We start from the raw sequence: 14,628 nt of genomic DNA, 5'->3' as shown, positions 1-14,628 counted from the left end.
ATTGCTGTCCAGAGCAGTCACAATGGTGCCCTGTAGGATACCGCCCGGAGGCCAATACCGCTGATTTGCGGCCACACTAACCCTAATCCGATATGGTAATACCAATTTCAGCGCTACTCGTCTTGTCGGGGAGGAGTAGAGAAACCGGTTTAAAGAGCCCTTTATATCGATATAAAGGGCCTCGTTGTGTGGACAAGTGCAGCGTTAAATCAGTTTAATGCTGCTAAAATTGGTTTAAACGCGTAGTGTAGACCAGACCTCAATAATAAAAAATAATGTACAGTTGTCTCTCTTCTTTACTGGACCTAAAGAGAATAGAAACAAATAATGTGCTTTGCATGTTCTTGTCTGTTGTTTCTTTTGTTTGTTTGGTTGCTATTTTTTTTTTTGTTTTTAGACTGTTAGCTAGTAAGTCTGTTTCTGTGAAAAGTGTTGTTTGTATATTTGTTAACACTGCTTTGCTTTGCGCACCTCCCCACCCCCAGCCCCCATCACCACCCAGGAGTGGCTACTTGCAGCCGCATGTAGCCACGATGGCCACATTTGAGAAACACTTCTTAGCGGATCTGGTGAAGACCCGCTAAGTCAATGGCAGAACGTTCTCCCATCAACCTCTGTACTCCAGCTCCCCGAGAAGCGTAAGGTAAGTCGGATGGCGAGTGTCTCTTGTCGACACAGCACAGCATAAACACCACTGTAAGTCGGCCTAAGTTACGTCGACTTCAGTTATGTAACTTACCGAACTGAAGTAGCGTAACTGAGGTGGACTTACAGCTGTAGTGTAGACCAGCCCTTAGCATTTCATGCATTTGCTTCCATGCCCATTCTGAATCTTTATGAATGAATTTTCTTAGCTGACTTGCCCAAGCTGCATAATTTGATGTGAATTCACTGACATAATTCAACATACCTTACTGTCTCTACTTTTTTATCTTTGGGCCTCTGCATATTTTTGTCACTGGAGTCTTAAACTCATCAGGCATTATATCCTTGTGGTCAGTTTCTCTTCTAAGTAAATTTCAGTTGTGGGAAATTTACTCATAGCCTTGTTCCACGTAAGATAGTTTTTTGCAGTTCCCAGGAATCTTCACACTCATTCCTAATGTTGAGTAGAAGTAGTATAGTGCTGCACCAGGCTGCTGGGTTATCTATACACACACTTGCTCCCGTGAGAGTCCCTAATTCTGAGACTTTGTGTGGTAAAAGGCTTCTGGTGCTGAATGTATTCCAAAATGCAATTTCAAAAAGCAGTGTCTGCCAAAGAGTGTTTTGAAAGTGCAAATCTTGGAGCATTCTGTGTCCAAGGAAATGTGTCAAACCCTGCCAGTGCAGCTAATCTGCTGAAGAACATGGCTCCTGCCACCTCAGCAAACATTTTTGTTCCTTGTAGGCATGTGGAAATGTTCCTTTTTAGTGTTTGCATTCAGCTCTTGGGGACCAATGTGCTAACTCATTCTGCATCCTTTTTTCCCTCTACCATTTCTAAGGAGCAAATCCCATCTGTTCGCTCTTCTAGTCTACAAGTGACTCTGTCTGCATCTTGTTTGTTGCTGGGAGATATCACTTTCCTGTGGACACATCTTCATGGGACACAGGCAGATCTTGGTTCCGGCTCGTTACCAGCACTGCTGTTCTGACTCCTTTCTGTGGCATTCTCTCTCTTGACTAAGCCAAGCATGTCACATGTGTGCAAGGCCAACTGATTGCTGTCCTTAGTGTATTACGACAAACTCTTGTCTTGTTTTAGCTCTTGTACCTTAGTGACAGTTCTCTCAGTCTCTGGGAGCTGGCATTTGTTCCTCTCATCCTTTGACTTTTCAAGCTAAATATCTGCTTTGTGTTACTCTGCTTCAGTTTATTACATTCACTTGCACTTCTGTGTATATTTTGTATGTAGACCATTTGTACACTTCTTTAGTAACTATTATTTTGAGTTGGCAGAATCAGTCTTTCTTGTGTTTATGAAGAGCTCATTTTTAGTTGAGGGATTCTCACATTCTTCCTTTAGCCCATCCACTTTTCTGCTTTGTCTTCACATTTCTGCAGAGAGGTTGGGCTTATTATTATTTCTGTGTTTGCCCAAATGCTTGATATTTGCTATCTTCCTGACAGTTGCCACATTGCCTATATTGTTCCTTTTTTGGTATGTATTTTCTTCTGCCTTTTTTGAGTCCTTATCTGGAATATATCTTTCATAAGGAACACATTTTTCTAGTGGTACAATTATTCTTAAACCGATCATTGCTGCTTCACAACTTTCTCTCCCTTGAAATGCATTGTGGATATGCCACCCTTCAGCATAGCCATTATTAAAAACCGTGCAATGTGTATGACTTATCTTCCATTTTATTAACTCTTCTGGCTTTTAGTTAAAACTGAAATTGCTATTTGAACTTCTCCAGGTCTCCTCAGTATCCCCTACAAGAGCTGCTATGAGGTTTACATGTTGCATTTGCAGAGGGGTTGCAGCAGCCATTCTTAGTTCACCATTCTCATTGTTGAAATTTGGGTTGCTTTCTTCCATTAAGCATTTGCAGTCTAGTTACAATTTACCAGCATTCCATTCTTTTCACGTCTGGTTCCATGTGGTATTTCACTGATGACTGAGGCAGGTTTTAGGATTATCTAACGATCAACAAGAAATAACTGTTAACTGCATCCCAGCAGTATGTACTTTGTGAGCTAGCCTGGATGTAATTTTTGTTTCAGTCCTGCAGCTGGTTCCAGTCTGCTTGTGTGTCTGTAAGTGTAGCCCCATACAGTGTCCTGCAGGATGAGTGGCAACTTTAAATTTTTTTTCAAGCTTAACCCTTTTGTGCCAGATTAGTATACATCTGCATGTCTCTGTCAGTCTGCAAACTCCACTTTGTTTTGTGAACACCATTTTGATTGTAAAACTGTATCATGCCTTCTCTGTTGCTTTTTACCTTCCATTTTGGTCCGGGACTCCAGGAGGTTTAGCAGTGCTCCCTAGCAGAGGGTTAACAAAGGAGCACAATCAAGAGGAGTTAACCTGGATGGTCAAATGGAAGAGCCCTAGAACAAAGAGCTAGCTGCTGCCCAGGGAAGCCAGAAGAAGGCATCAAGAGGGGCAAGAGAAGGAAGATGATGATAGGAGGGTTCTGGAACCCTGAAAGGACACTGAACCAATCCTTATCTTCCCTATATGACCAAATCCTTATCACTCCTCACGTGTAGCTGCGAGGAAGCTGAGGCAGGGATTTCCATGCAGGTTTCGTTGTTTTTCCATAGATCTGTATATCTCTTATGCTTGTCTGTCAGTAAACGGGTTTAGAGATTCCTGTGCAAAGTCTGTGTGTTACTTGATTTAATTGTCATGTAGCCATGATGGGTGAAATAGTATTCCAGAGGGTCCACAGCTTCAGTGAAACTCTGATAGAGCGAAGTAGTCACCAAGGAGACATGGGAGAGTTGGTACTAGCTTCAGGTCCTAGAGTTGGTCTGCAGAGTCCAATACCTCAGAAGGGGAGCTGGAGATCTGCACCCTGAGATTGTCTGGAGGCCCAGAGTCGGTTCTTAGTCTCTGTCCACCCCCAGTAAGCCTGAGGGCACAGGGGAGCCAGCCTGATGAGCATCCTCCTGGGGAAACTTGTCCAGGGTTCTAACACTTTTATTGCATAACATTATCCCCAGCTGCAAAAACTGAGGCAGAGAGATAGTGAGAGGACTGTGGCTAGAATTACTCCCACAGTACAATCATGTAAGGCTTTTGTGTGCTTTCCTGGGAGAATGTTGTAAAGCTCTGATAAAGAAACCAATGGGAGATAAATAATTGCTTGTTAGCCCTCATTACATTTACTCAGTGGGGTTGGTCATTGGATTCTGGTGAGATTACACTGTCTTCTAAATCAGATCTGGGGGATCATTGGTTACCAATGGCATCAACTGCTGGTAAAATGGTTGTTTATGTTTTGGTTAATGAGTCTGGGTTTGATAATGTAAATGATATTCAAAAATTATGTGCAGAGTTGACTGATTCCAGTGTTGCAATAGAAATTAATTTTACAACTCTGAAAATGTAATTTTCGGAGGTGATTATAATTTTGGCTTCAGATGGATCATTTTCCTTCCAAATATGGTATTTCTCAGTCCAATAAATGTATTCATAACCTACACATTGCACTCAATTTAATTGACAGGTGGTGTAAATTAACCCTCCTCAAAAACATGATTTACATGGTTTGGTTCTAACTGATCTATTAAATACAGGGTTGATTTTGTGTTGATTTCTGGGCAATTTAGGTAAAGTGGTTTTAGTTTGCTCTATTTTAGCTTCTGTTTATCTGATCATTGCTCTACCTTTTTTATTCTACAATTGCAGGCATGTTGGGAGTGTATGATAAAGCTTATTGAAAATGTAGTGCCAATTCATTGAAATCAGAGCAGTAAATACATCCCAGGTGTAACTTCATTTGTTCCAGTAACGCATTTGGCTCAGACTATTTTGTAAAAGGGTAAATGTTTTCATTGCAAATGTTTTGGAAAAGAGAATTTTGATTCTGGAATTTATGAAAAGTGGGATTTCTAATCAGAAAGTAAGTTTAGTAGAGAGATGGCAGCCTCAAGAAATACTTTAAAAACTTGGCTTTTCCCAAACATTTCATTTGTACTGTAATAAAGAGAGATTACCAGGTAAAGGGCAAGGTGCATTTATCATTCTTTCAGTTTCAGGTGGGAAAGGACTCCTATTAGGGCAAGGATTAAATGAATAAAAAAAGGAAGGAGGGTATATTGTTTCTTAAATCAGAAAAAATCTCCAGTCTAAGTACGGTACTAATTAGTTCTTGTCTGTAAACTGCTTTGAAGATACACGGTAACTGCATACAGTACTGTGCATGAAAGAATGACTAAAGATATCTGTCTTCTATATCATTTAAACTGTAATTTCTTCTTGGGAGGGACCTTGCTTTCATACACGTCCATAAAGTACCTAGCTCAGACAGAATAAAGCATTGGGACAGATGCCTTAAAGGGGAAATTAGCTTTGGACCGCTCATTTTCGTAACACTTATTCAGAATAGAGAGGCCATGATGGGTGAAGAGTCCTGCATTCTGGCAATGATCAACATCAAAATGGTCTCTAGGGGCCACCATGGGCCAGATATTCATATGTGCTCATTTCTCAGCACCCTCAGTTGGGGTCAGATTTTCAAGAGCTCAGCTCCTGTTTAGGCACAACCCAAGTGATGAGATTTTCAGAGGCGCTCAGTACACTGGATGCTGAACTCTTCTGAAAATCTGACCGGGGAGCTGCTGAGGGCCCTCATGCCAAGCTGGTGGTGGGGCCCTTTTTTTTGTAATCTTTTCTCACATTGGTCCTTACTGCCTGTCGATCATTTTTGATGCTCTTCTTTGAATTTCCTCCGACTTAGCAACATCTTTCTGATACCGAGGTGCCCTCAACTTCTCTGTAACCTGAACTCTGCATATAAAGACGAAAATCACACTGGGCCTGATTTAAATCTGTTTTCAGTCGATGGAAATCTCTCCACAGGCTGAAAAGACCTCTGAATCAGGCCCATTGTGTTTCATTACAGTTACCATACATATAATGTTGTGTTACCCAGTCTCTCTTAGTCACCCCTAGTTTACTTTAAGGTTTCTCTTTCCCATCCCAGTAACTGGGTTTCAGTTTATTAGTTAGTTTTCCAGTTTTTTGGGCAGTGTCAGTTACAGGTCAGTGGCAATGAGAGAAAATTTCCTTGGATGATGAAGCATTTGGATGTGGTGTGTGGAGTGAGTCATAACTCTGTCATTTACTGGTACTGGAGAACAAAGTTTAACATTTTGGTGGTGAGGGGATGCAGGGATCACCAATGTGGAGGGGAGCAGAGTTTGGGAGAGGGACAGTTTGGTGTAACCCCTTTGGGGTTTAGAGAGCATGGCCCCTTGAAATCTTTTTCCTAGGGGGGAGGGGGAGAGTGAGAAAAAAGGAGGGAAACTCCAGGGGGTGGCTCTGGAGCTGGGGGACAGAAGGAGCAGCCCGCAGCCCCTCACAAAGGAAAAAGCAGAGAACCTGCCTGAAGCCTGGGAAGGACAGGGCGGTCGATCAGGGACACCCCAGGACAGGAGCCAGGAGGAGCACTGTGCCAGGGAGGAATCGCCCGAGAAGGACAGGCCGGAGCTGGACCCAGTATCGTGGCTGCCCAAAGCTGCATGGGGCTGTGAGTACTGGGGCTTGTGACTCTGCACTGGGAACAAGGAGGGAGGCTGCTACATAATTAAGTGGGGAAGTGGTCGCTCTGTGTGACTTTGCAGAGAGCAGCAGAAGAGGGCACTGGAAGGGTTTGTTGGGGGAAAGTTCACTGGCGCAGAAGATGACCAGGAGCACCCAAAACTCACCACTGGACTGGACCTTTGCTCAGGACTCCTGAACTCTGTGTGTAGACACATTGCTCGACGTCTGCCCTGTCAGACTGTGCTACCACTGGGCCCGTGGGACCTTGGCTTGGATGCAGCCCTGTTTTACGGCTCCCCCTATATTTCCCCTTGTTGTATTTCTCCTCTCATCCCTCTATAAATAAATATCTCCCTTTGTTATATCCATTGTACTTTTCCTGTTGGGGCGTGTGTTCAGTCTGGGGAGTTTGGAACAGGTGCCCCTGGGCTGAAAGGGATTTTTCCTGCTGCATTCCTGCGCGTGCCTTCTCTTGGCCAGAGCTGCCTGCAGAGCAGACTCCATCTTGGCCATGAGGGCACTAAAGTTACATTGGGGTGTGTGCGGAGATAATGGTGGGTGGGGGAGCACCTGGGCATTATGTGTGAGGAATTTGGGTTTATTTGCACTACTCTTCTGATCAACCTCTCTCATCCTCTTTCAGCCCCTGCTTTCCATACTAATCTTGTTCAGCTCCTGTCCCCTTCCTCCTTTAACCACCAATGATGTCTTCCCCTCCTCTTCTCTATAAATTACAGGCCAGAGGGCAGAGAGGCCTCTTGGGTATGTCTGCACCGCCGTGGGGAGGAAGCCCAGGTAGACAGACTCGCACTAGTGAGGCTTGAGCTAGGACACTGAGAATAGCAGTGTGGATGTTGTAGCTCCAGCAGAGACTGGAGCTAGCTGCCAGAGCTCAGAGATGGGGTTGGGTAGGCTTGAGAGCTTGATGGGCTGTCCAAGCTGCAAGGTCCACACTGCTATTTCTAGTGCTAGCTCAGGCCTGTCTACCCACGCTGAGGCTTGCTTCCAGCTGCAGGGTCCAACATACCCTTAGTTACCTGACACCAGATACCACAGTGGTCATGGGTGGCTTGGAGGAGGAACTACAGCTCTGCCCCACAGCCAGGGCCGTCTCTACAGTTTTTGCTGCCCCAAGCAGTGCGCCGAATTGCCGGAAGGGACAGTCCGTGTGCCCTTAGGGTGGCAGGCGCGTTTCCGCGGTGGCGGCAATTTGGCAGCAGCTTCTATGTTTAGCTGTCCGCGGCAGCTTCAGCTAAACATAAAAGCTGCTGCTGAATTGCCACCACTGCAGAAACGCGCCTGCCGCCCTAATGGCACACTAACTGCCCCTGCTGACTGGGGCGGCAATTCCGTGCACTGCTTGGGGGCAAAACAACAGGGACTGCCGCCCATTGCAGAATGTCGCCTCAAGCACCAGCTTGGAATGCTGGTGCCTGGAGCTGGCCCTTACCACAGCGCTGCTGAGTTCACACCATGCATGATGTAAGATGTATTCAGCATGGCGTGAATAACATGGAGAGGGGAACTGACTGGCCCCAGGTCCCAGTATTGATGGTAGCAGTAGGCTCAGAACCCAGGTTTGAGAACGCCCAATTTTATGTCTCAGCCAGTGAACCACTCTTCCTCCACCTGCTCAATGTGTGAGATTTTCACATCCTGTGAGCGGCAAATGAGGGCAAGTTACACCACTTTACTGCTTCCCTTGATTTTTCTGAGCAACTCAAGAGCTGCTATGCAGCTTGCATCATTCTTCATTACACTGCTGCATTTAGGCCTACTGTGTATTTTATGATTAGTGAGTCAATGTTTCACTGGAACAGCTTCAAGCTTTTTCATCACTTGCTTATTATTGTGCCCTATGAAAGTGCAGCTCAGGCTGCAGGGACAGAAGTGCAAAAACAGAGATGGACCTTTCCCAGGCCAGTGCCAAGTACATTGCATACATCACCATAGGTAAAAGCAGACTTGCTGGCCAAACTTTAAACAGCCAGGTTTATTTACCTGTTCACAAGAGAATTTTGACAGAATCACAGAAATGCAGGGCTGGTAGGCACCTTGAGAGGTCATCTCGTCCAACCACCTGCACTGAGGCAGGAACAAGTAAACCTAGCCCATCCCTGGCAGGTGTTTGTCCAACCTGTTCTTAAAAACCTCCAATGATGGGGCTTCCACAACCTCTCTTGGTAACCTGTTCCAGTGTCTTAACTATATAGAATCTTTTAATCATAGGACTGCAAGGGACCTCGAGAGGTCATCTAGTCCCGTCCCCTGCACTCAAGGCAGGACTAAGTATTATCTAGACCAGTGCTTCTCAAAGCCAATCCGCTGCTTGTTCAGGGTAAGCACTCTGGCGGGCCGGGCTAGTTTGTTTAGCTGCCGCGTCTGCAGGTTCGGCCGATCGCAGCTCCCACTGGCCGCAGTTCGCCACTCCAGGCCAATGGGGGCTGCGGGAAGGGCGGCCAGCACATCCCTCGGCCCGCGCCGCTTCCTGCAGCCCCCATTGGCCTGTGATGGCGAACCACGGCCAGTGGGAGCTGCGATCGGCCGAACCTGCAGACGCGGCAGCTAAACAAACTGGCCCAGACCACCAGGGGCTTTCCCTGAACAAGCGGCGGCATGACTTTGAGAAGCATTGATCTAGACCATTCCTGACAGGTGTTTGTTCTACCTGCTCTTAAAAATCCCCAATGATGGAGAGTCCACAACCTCCCTAGGCAATTTATTCTAGTGCTTAACCATTCTGACAGTTAAGAAGCTTTTCCTAATGTCCAACCTAAATTGCCCTTGCTGCAATTTAAGCCCATTGCTTCTTGTCCTATCCTCAGAGGTTAAGAAGAACAATTTTTCTCCCTCCTCCTTCTAACAACCTTTTATGTACTTGAAAACTGTTATCATGTCCCCTCTTGGTCTTCTCTTCTCCAGAAAAAAAACCCCAATTTTTTTCAGTCTTCCCTCATAGGTCATGTTTTTTAGACCTTTAATCATTTCTGATGCTCTTCTCTGGGCTTTCTCCAATTTGTCCACATCTTTCCTGAAATGTGGTGCCCAGAACTAGACACAATATTCCAGCTGAGGCCTAATCAGCACTGAGTAGAGGGGAATTATTACTTCTCACGTCTTGTTTACAACACTCCTGCTAATACATTCCAGAATGATGTTTGCTTTTTTGCAACAGTGTTACACTGTTGACTCATATTTAGCTTGTGATCTACTATAATTGCCAGATCCCTTTCTGCAGTACTCCTTCTGAGGCAGTCATATCCCATTTTGTATGTGTGCAACTGATTGTTCCTTCCTAAGTGGGGTACTTTGCATTTGTCTTTATTGAATTTCATCCTATTTACTTCAGACCATTTCTCCAGTTTGTCCAGATCATTTTGAATTTTAATCCTCTCCTCCAAAGCACTTGCAACCCCTCTCAGCTTGCTATCGTCCGCAAACTTTGTAAGTGTACTCTTTATGCCATTATTTAAATCATTGATGAAGATATTGAACAGAACTAGACCCAGACCCGATGCCTGCGGAATCCCACTCGTTATGCCCTTCCAGCATGACTGTGAACACTGATAAATATTCTCTGGGAATGATTTTTTCCATCCAGTTATGCACCCACCTTATAGTAGCTCCATCCAGCTTGTAGTTCCCTATTTTGTTTACGAGAAAGTCATGTGAGACAGTATCAAAAGCTTTACTAAAGTCAAGATATACCACATCTACCACTTCCCCTGTATCCTCAAGGCTTGTTACCTATGAAAGAAAGCTATCAGTTTGGTTTGACAGGATTTGTTCTTGACAAATCCATGCTGACTGTTATTTATCACTTTATTTTCTTCTAAGTTTTTGCAAATTGATTGCTTAATTATTTGCTCCATTAGCTTTCCAGGTACAGAAGTTAAGCTGACTGGTCTGTAATTCCCCAGGTTGTCCTTATTTCCCTTTTTATAGATGGGCACTATGTTTGCCCTTTTCCAGTCTTCTGGAATGTCTCCTGTCTTCCATGACTTTTTAAAGATAATTGCTAATGGCTCAGATATCTCCTCAGTCATCTCCTTGAATATTCTAGGATGCATTTCATCAGGCCCTGGTGATTTGAAGTCATCTAACTTGTCTAAGTAATTTTTGACTTGTTCTTTCCCTATTTTAGACTCTGATCCTACCTCATTTTCACTGGCATTCACTATGTTAGATGTCCAGTCGCCACCAACCTTCTTGGTGAAAACGAAAACAAAGAAGTCATTAAGCACCTTTGCCATTTCCACATTTTCTGTCATTGTCTTTGCCCCCTCATCGAGTAACGGGCCTATTCTGTCCTTGGTCTTCCTCTTGCTTCTAATGTATTTATAGAATGTTTTCTTGTTTTCTTTTATGTTCCTAGCTAGTTTGATCTCATTTTGTGCCTTGGCTTTTCTAATTTTGTCCCTATATACTTATTTGTTTATATTCATCCTTTGTAATTTGACCGAGTTTCCACTTTTTGTAGGACTCTTTTTTGAGTTTTAGATCATTGAGGATCTCCTGGTTTGGTCTCTTGCCATATGGCCTGTCTTTCCTATGCAGTGGAATAATTTGCTCTTGTGCCCTTAATAATGTCTCTTTGAAAAATTGCCAACTGTCTTCAATTGTTTTTCCCCTTAGACTTGCTTCCCATGGGATTTGACCTACCAGCTCCGAGTTTGCTCAAGTCTGTTTTCTGGAAATCCATTTTTTTTATTGTGCTGTTCTCCCTCCTTCCATTCCTTGTAATCATGAGCTCTACCATTTCATGATCACTTTCACCCAAGTTGCCTGCCACTTTCAAATTCTCAACCAGTTCCTCCCTATTTGTCAAAATCAAATCTAGAACAGCCGCCCCCTAGTAGCTTTCTCCACCTTCTGAAATAAAAAATTGTCTCCAATACATTCGAAGAACTTGTTGCATAATCTGTACCCTGCTGTGTTAGCGTTAGAAAGCTTTTCCTAATATATACCCTAAATCTCCCTTGTTGCAGATTAAGCCCATTACTTCTTGACCTACCTTCAGTGGACACGGAGAACAATTGATCACAGTCCATGTATAACCCTCTTTAAACATAGTTAAAGACTTATCAGATTCCTCCCCCTCAGGCGTCTTTTCTTAAGATTAAACATGTCCAGTTTTGTTTTAATCTTTTCTTGTAGGTCAGGCTTTCCTAAACCTTTTCTCATAGTGCTCTGTACAAAGTGAAAGGGGAATAGTTACCCTGCAGTGCACTGCAAAACACCACCTGCAGTAAGCAAAGGAGGAAGGAGCATTTCAGAAACCCAATAAACATCACCTTCACTGGCTTAGTTTGTACATGTCTGTGTTTTATTTCTTGTTTTGGTTGAAATGTCCTGTACCACAAGAATACAATTTATTTAACAGTTTTTCAGGAGCAGATAATAGTTGAGTAAAATAGATACTGTTTATTGCACTCTTTAACTCCCTGCATCATTCTCACAGCCTCACATGGACTTTGACCATGTGTCTGGTTGTAGCTTGTGGATTCATGGTGGAAGCTCTTTCTTAGCTCAGCCAGTTACATTTTAGGGTCTGTCTCAGTGATTTTTTCCTTTAATAGTTGCTTACATATTTCTGGTGAAGCATGATTTTATAATATGTTTGTAATAGTTCAAAAATTGATGCAGTCAGGTTAATGAGAGAGAATCACGCCCCCTATTTGGCATGAACTATACTGCTAGGTTGTGGTTCAGTGTTTCTTCTATAGCTTCATAGTTTCACTGTAAGGTAATGCCCGTTTCTATGCAGTGTTTCACCATTTATCTGAATTGATCCCTGTGCAATTTGTTTTGCACCAGAGGCCAGAGACCTCTGTTTTCCAGGAGGAATGTGACTGTCTAAGAGGCGCTGTCCCCTCTTGAGTAGGACTGTAGCAGCTGGCAGCTATTTAGTTTATCTGCCTAGGCAAAGCTTTGCGGTGTGTGGTACGTAGGGAGCAGGAGCTGTGTGATGCAGCGCCTATTAGTGTGAATGAATGGTGGACTGAGCTTCATGGTTATGCACACTTGTTGAGGCACTTACCTCTGTGTCTTGTTTTAAACTAATCACAGGTGTTTAGTAACCACATGCATCCCAAAGTCTGGATTCCAGCATCTCCTACACCATGTGAAGTTACAGTAGTACAGGACTGGATCAATGAATCTTACACTAGGCATGAATTCCCTACACGACTCCCAGGGAATCTATCCTAGAACCTCTTTCCTATTTAAAGGCTAGATTGTTACATTGCTAACTGTGTGTGTGAGATGTTGCTGAGCATACACTAGCCTAAGCAGTCACTGCAGCCCCCGCCTAGCTCTCTCAAAGTGTGAGAGGCCTGGAGTGTGACACACCCATAAACCCAAATGCCATTGCTCTTCTGGGCATCCATCCCCATGCTGACATCGTGCTATATTGGCTGGTTAGAGTAAGCCTGGGTGTAGGTTTCCTATGACAACCTCATGTGCTAAAGAGCTGTAGCCTTGTTTCCTAGTTAAAGAAGGTGGGGAGCTGTTGCGGGGGGGGTGGGGAGGGGTGTTCCAGGCATGTGTTCCCTTTGCATTTCCTGGGGGCAGATCACAGCCCTTGCTTAGAGGCAAAGCGATTCATTAAAACACTGATTGGTTTTTCCAGCCCACTGAGATACTTATATGGCTTGGTCCAAGGTCTGTCATCTTGGAGCTATGGGTTTGAGGGGACCTGATGGGCACAAGAGTTATGCAGATTAAAATGGAGAAAGAGTCCTGCAGCTCTTCTGAGGACAGAGTGTGTACATCTAGCCTGCTTTAGGTGCTGCTTAGCTCCACTGGTAGCACGTTAGGGGAGAAGGGTGAGGCGGTAACTGCAGAAAGCACCTTCAAAAGCTTTACACTTCCCTATCACTACAAGAATTACACCACTAAACTCTTCAGGCCGAACTAGCCAGCAGCCTCGGGCGGGACGGGCCTTAGCTTCAGCAGCTCCTTCCTTCCTCTCTTCTCCCTCCTGAGGGGCTCACGTTCCCTTAGTGACTCAAAAACTGTCCCACCAGGAGTAGGAAAAGCCCTTTTGCAACAAAGAGATAAGGCTCCCGCCATGGCCCTGTGGCCGAGGCCATTGATGTTAATCGCTTCTGAGGGCATCCACAGCCAGGTCTGCAGCGGGGTGCTTTGCACAGAAGAGGCATGGCCATGCTTGCTCAAAACAGAGGTCAGTGCAGCTGCCTGCAGAGCTCCAGGTGGAAGTGGCATTGACGGGCAGTGAATCCAGGGTATTGGCCACAGTGCTGGGGAGAGCCCATCCCAGCTTGTGAGTAAAATTACCTGATGCTACACAGCTAGAAACAGCTGCCAAGGTGCAGCATGTACTCAGAGCTGGCTACATGCCGACAACATGTGTTTCCCGTCTCAGGTCACAGAGCATTATATGGATGTTTTATACAATCAAAGTCTCTGTTTCCAGAGCAGCTGGTGAGCAACATCAGAGTCTGTTCGAAGCACAAGGCTGCTGTCCATTCTCGGCCTTGAGGAAATGGATGCACATCTCCCAAGTGGCTGCTGGCTCTGCCAGCCAAGTCTTGCATTGAGTTGTCCTGTCTGTTCTCTAACATGGTTGATCCAGAAAGGGAGTGAGTGTAGCACTGGCAAAAGTAGTTTGAGTGACAGCCCTGGACAATGATGCCTGCTTTTCTCATGGAGATCAAGCGTCACTCGACTGTTTGCTAATGTGCCTCACCCTTGTCTCAGAGTGAACCGCTCTGTCAGGTCATAGCCTTTCTCCTGAGACTGCCAGCAAGGGCTCAATGAGTGCCAGTCGTGCTGGTAGTTTTAGGATGCGCAAATTAACCAAGACTCTTCACCCATCCCAAATCTGGCCCAAATTTTCAGCCATCACTGTGTTGGCGTTGAACAAGTGCCCTAGAAGAGAGAGTCACAAACTCCTTCCCCAATTTCTTCAGCCACCCAAGTTCCCCTCTAGAAAACCACTTTAGGAACCTGGTTAGAGGTGGGGAGTAGGACAACCCTAGGAGTGAGGCACAAATGTTCTCCATGAATGTTTCTTGAAAAGAAATATTTTCTTTTTGAGTTAGCCCCATGAGGCCTCACGAGGCCATAGAGCAGTCTGAGATGGACTGTTGCTTATTTTGGGGGTGGAAGGGAGGCAAGGGACATGGCCAATGGTATGTGGGAGTCGGGGATTAAATGACTCCATTTAAGTGTGTTTTCAGTTGGCACCAACTAGCAGCTTCCCAGGCCTGCAGTACATAGTTTTCTCCACAGGACAATTCCCTTTGTTCCCAACTAGTGAGTGAAGTAAAGTCCAAGCAGCTATGGAGGCAAACATCCATTCTCTCAAAAATGGATGGGCAATCCCTGGGTGGGAGAGGAGGGTATTTACATTTGGGCCCCTTTATTGCAGACAGGTATTTGTGTCATGTGAGTGGGGGAAGGAC

This window comes from Chelonoidis abingdonii, chromosome 4 (assembly GCF_003597395.2).
Source record: "Chelonoidis abingdonii isolate Lonesome George chromosome 4, CheloAbing_2.0, whole genome shotgun sequence".
NCBI lineage: Eukaryota > Metazoa > Chordata > Testudines > Testudinidae > Chelonoidis > Chelonoidis abingdonii.
The sequence above is the reverse complement of the archived record's forward strand: the minus strand, read 5'-3'. Positions refer to the sequence as shown.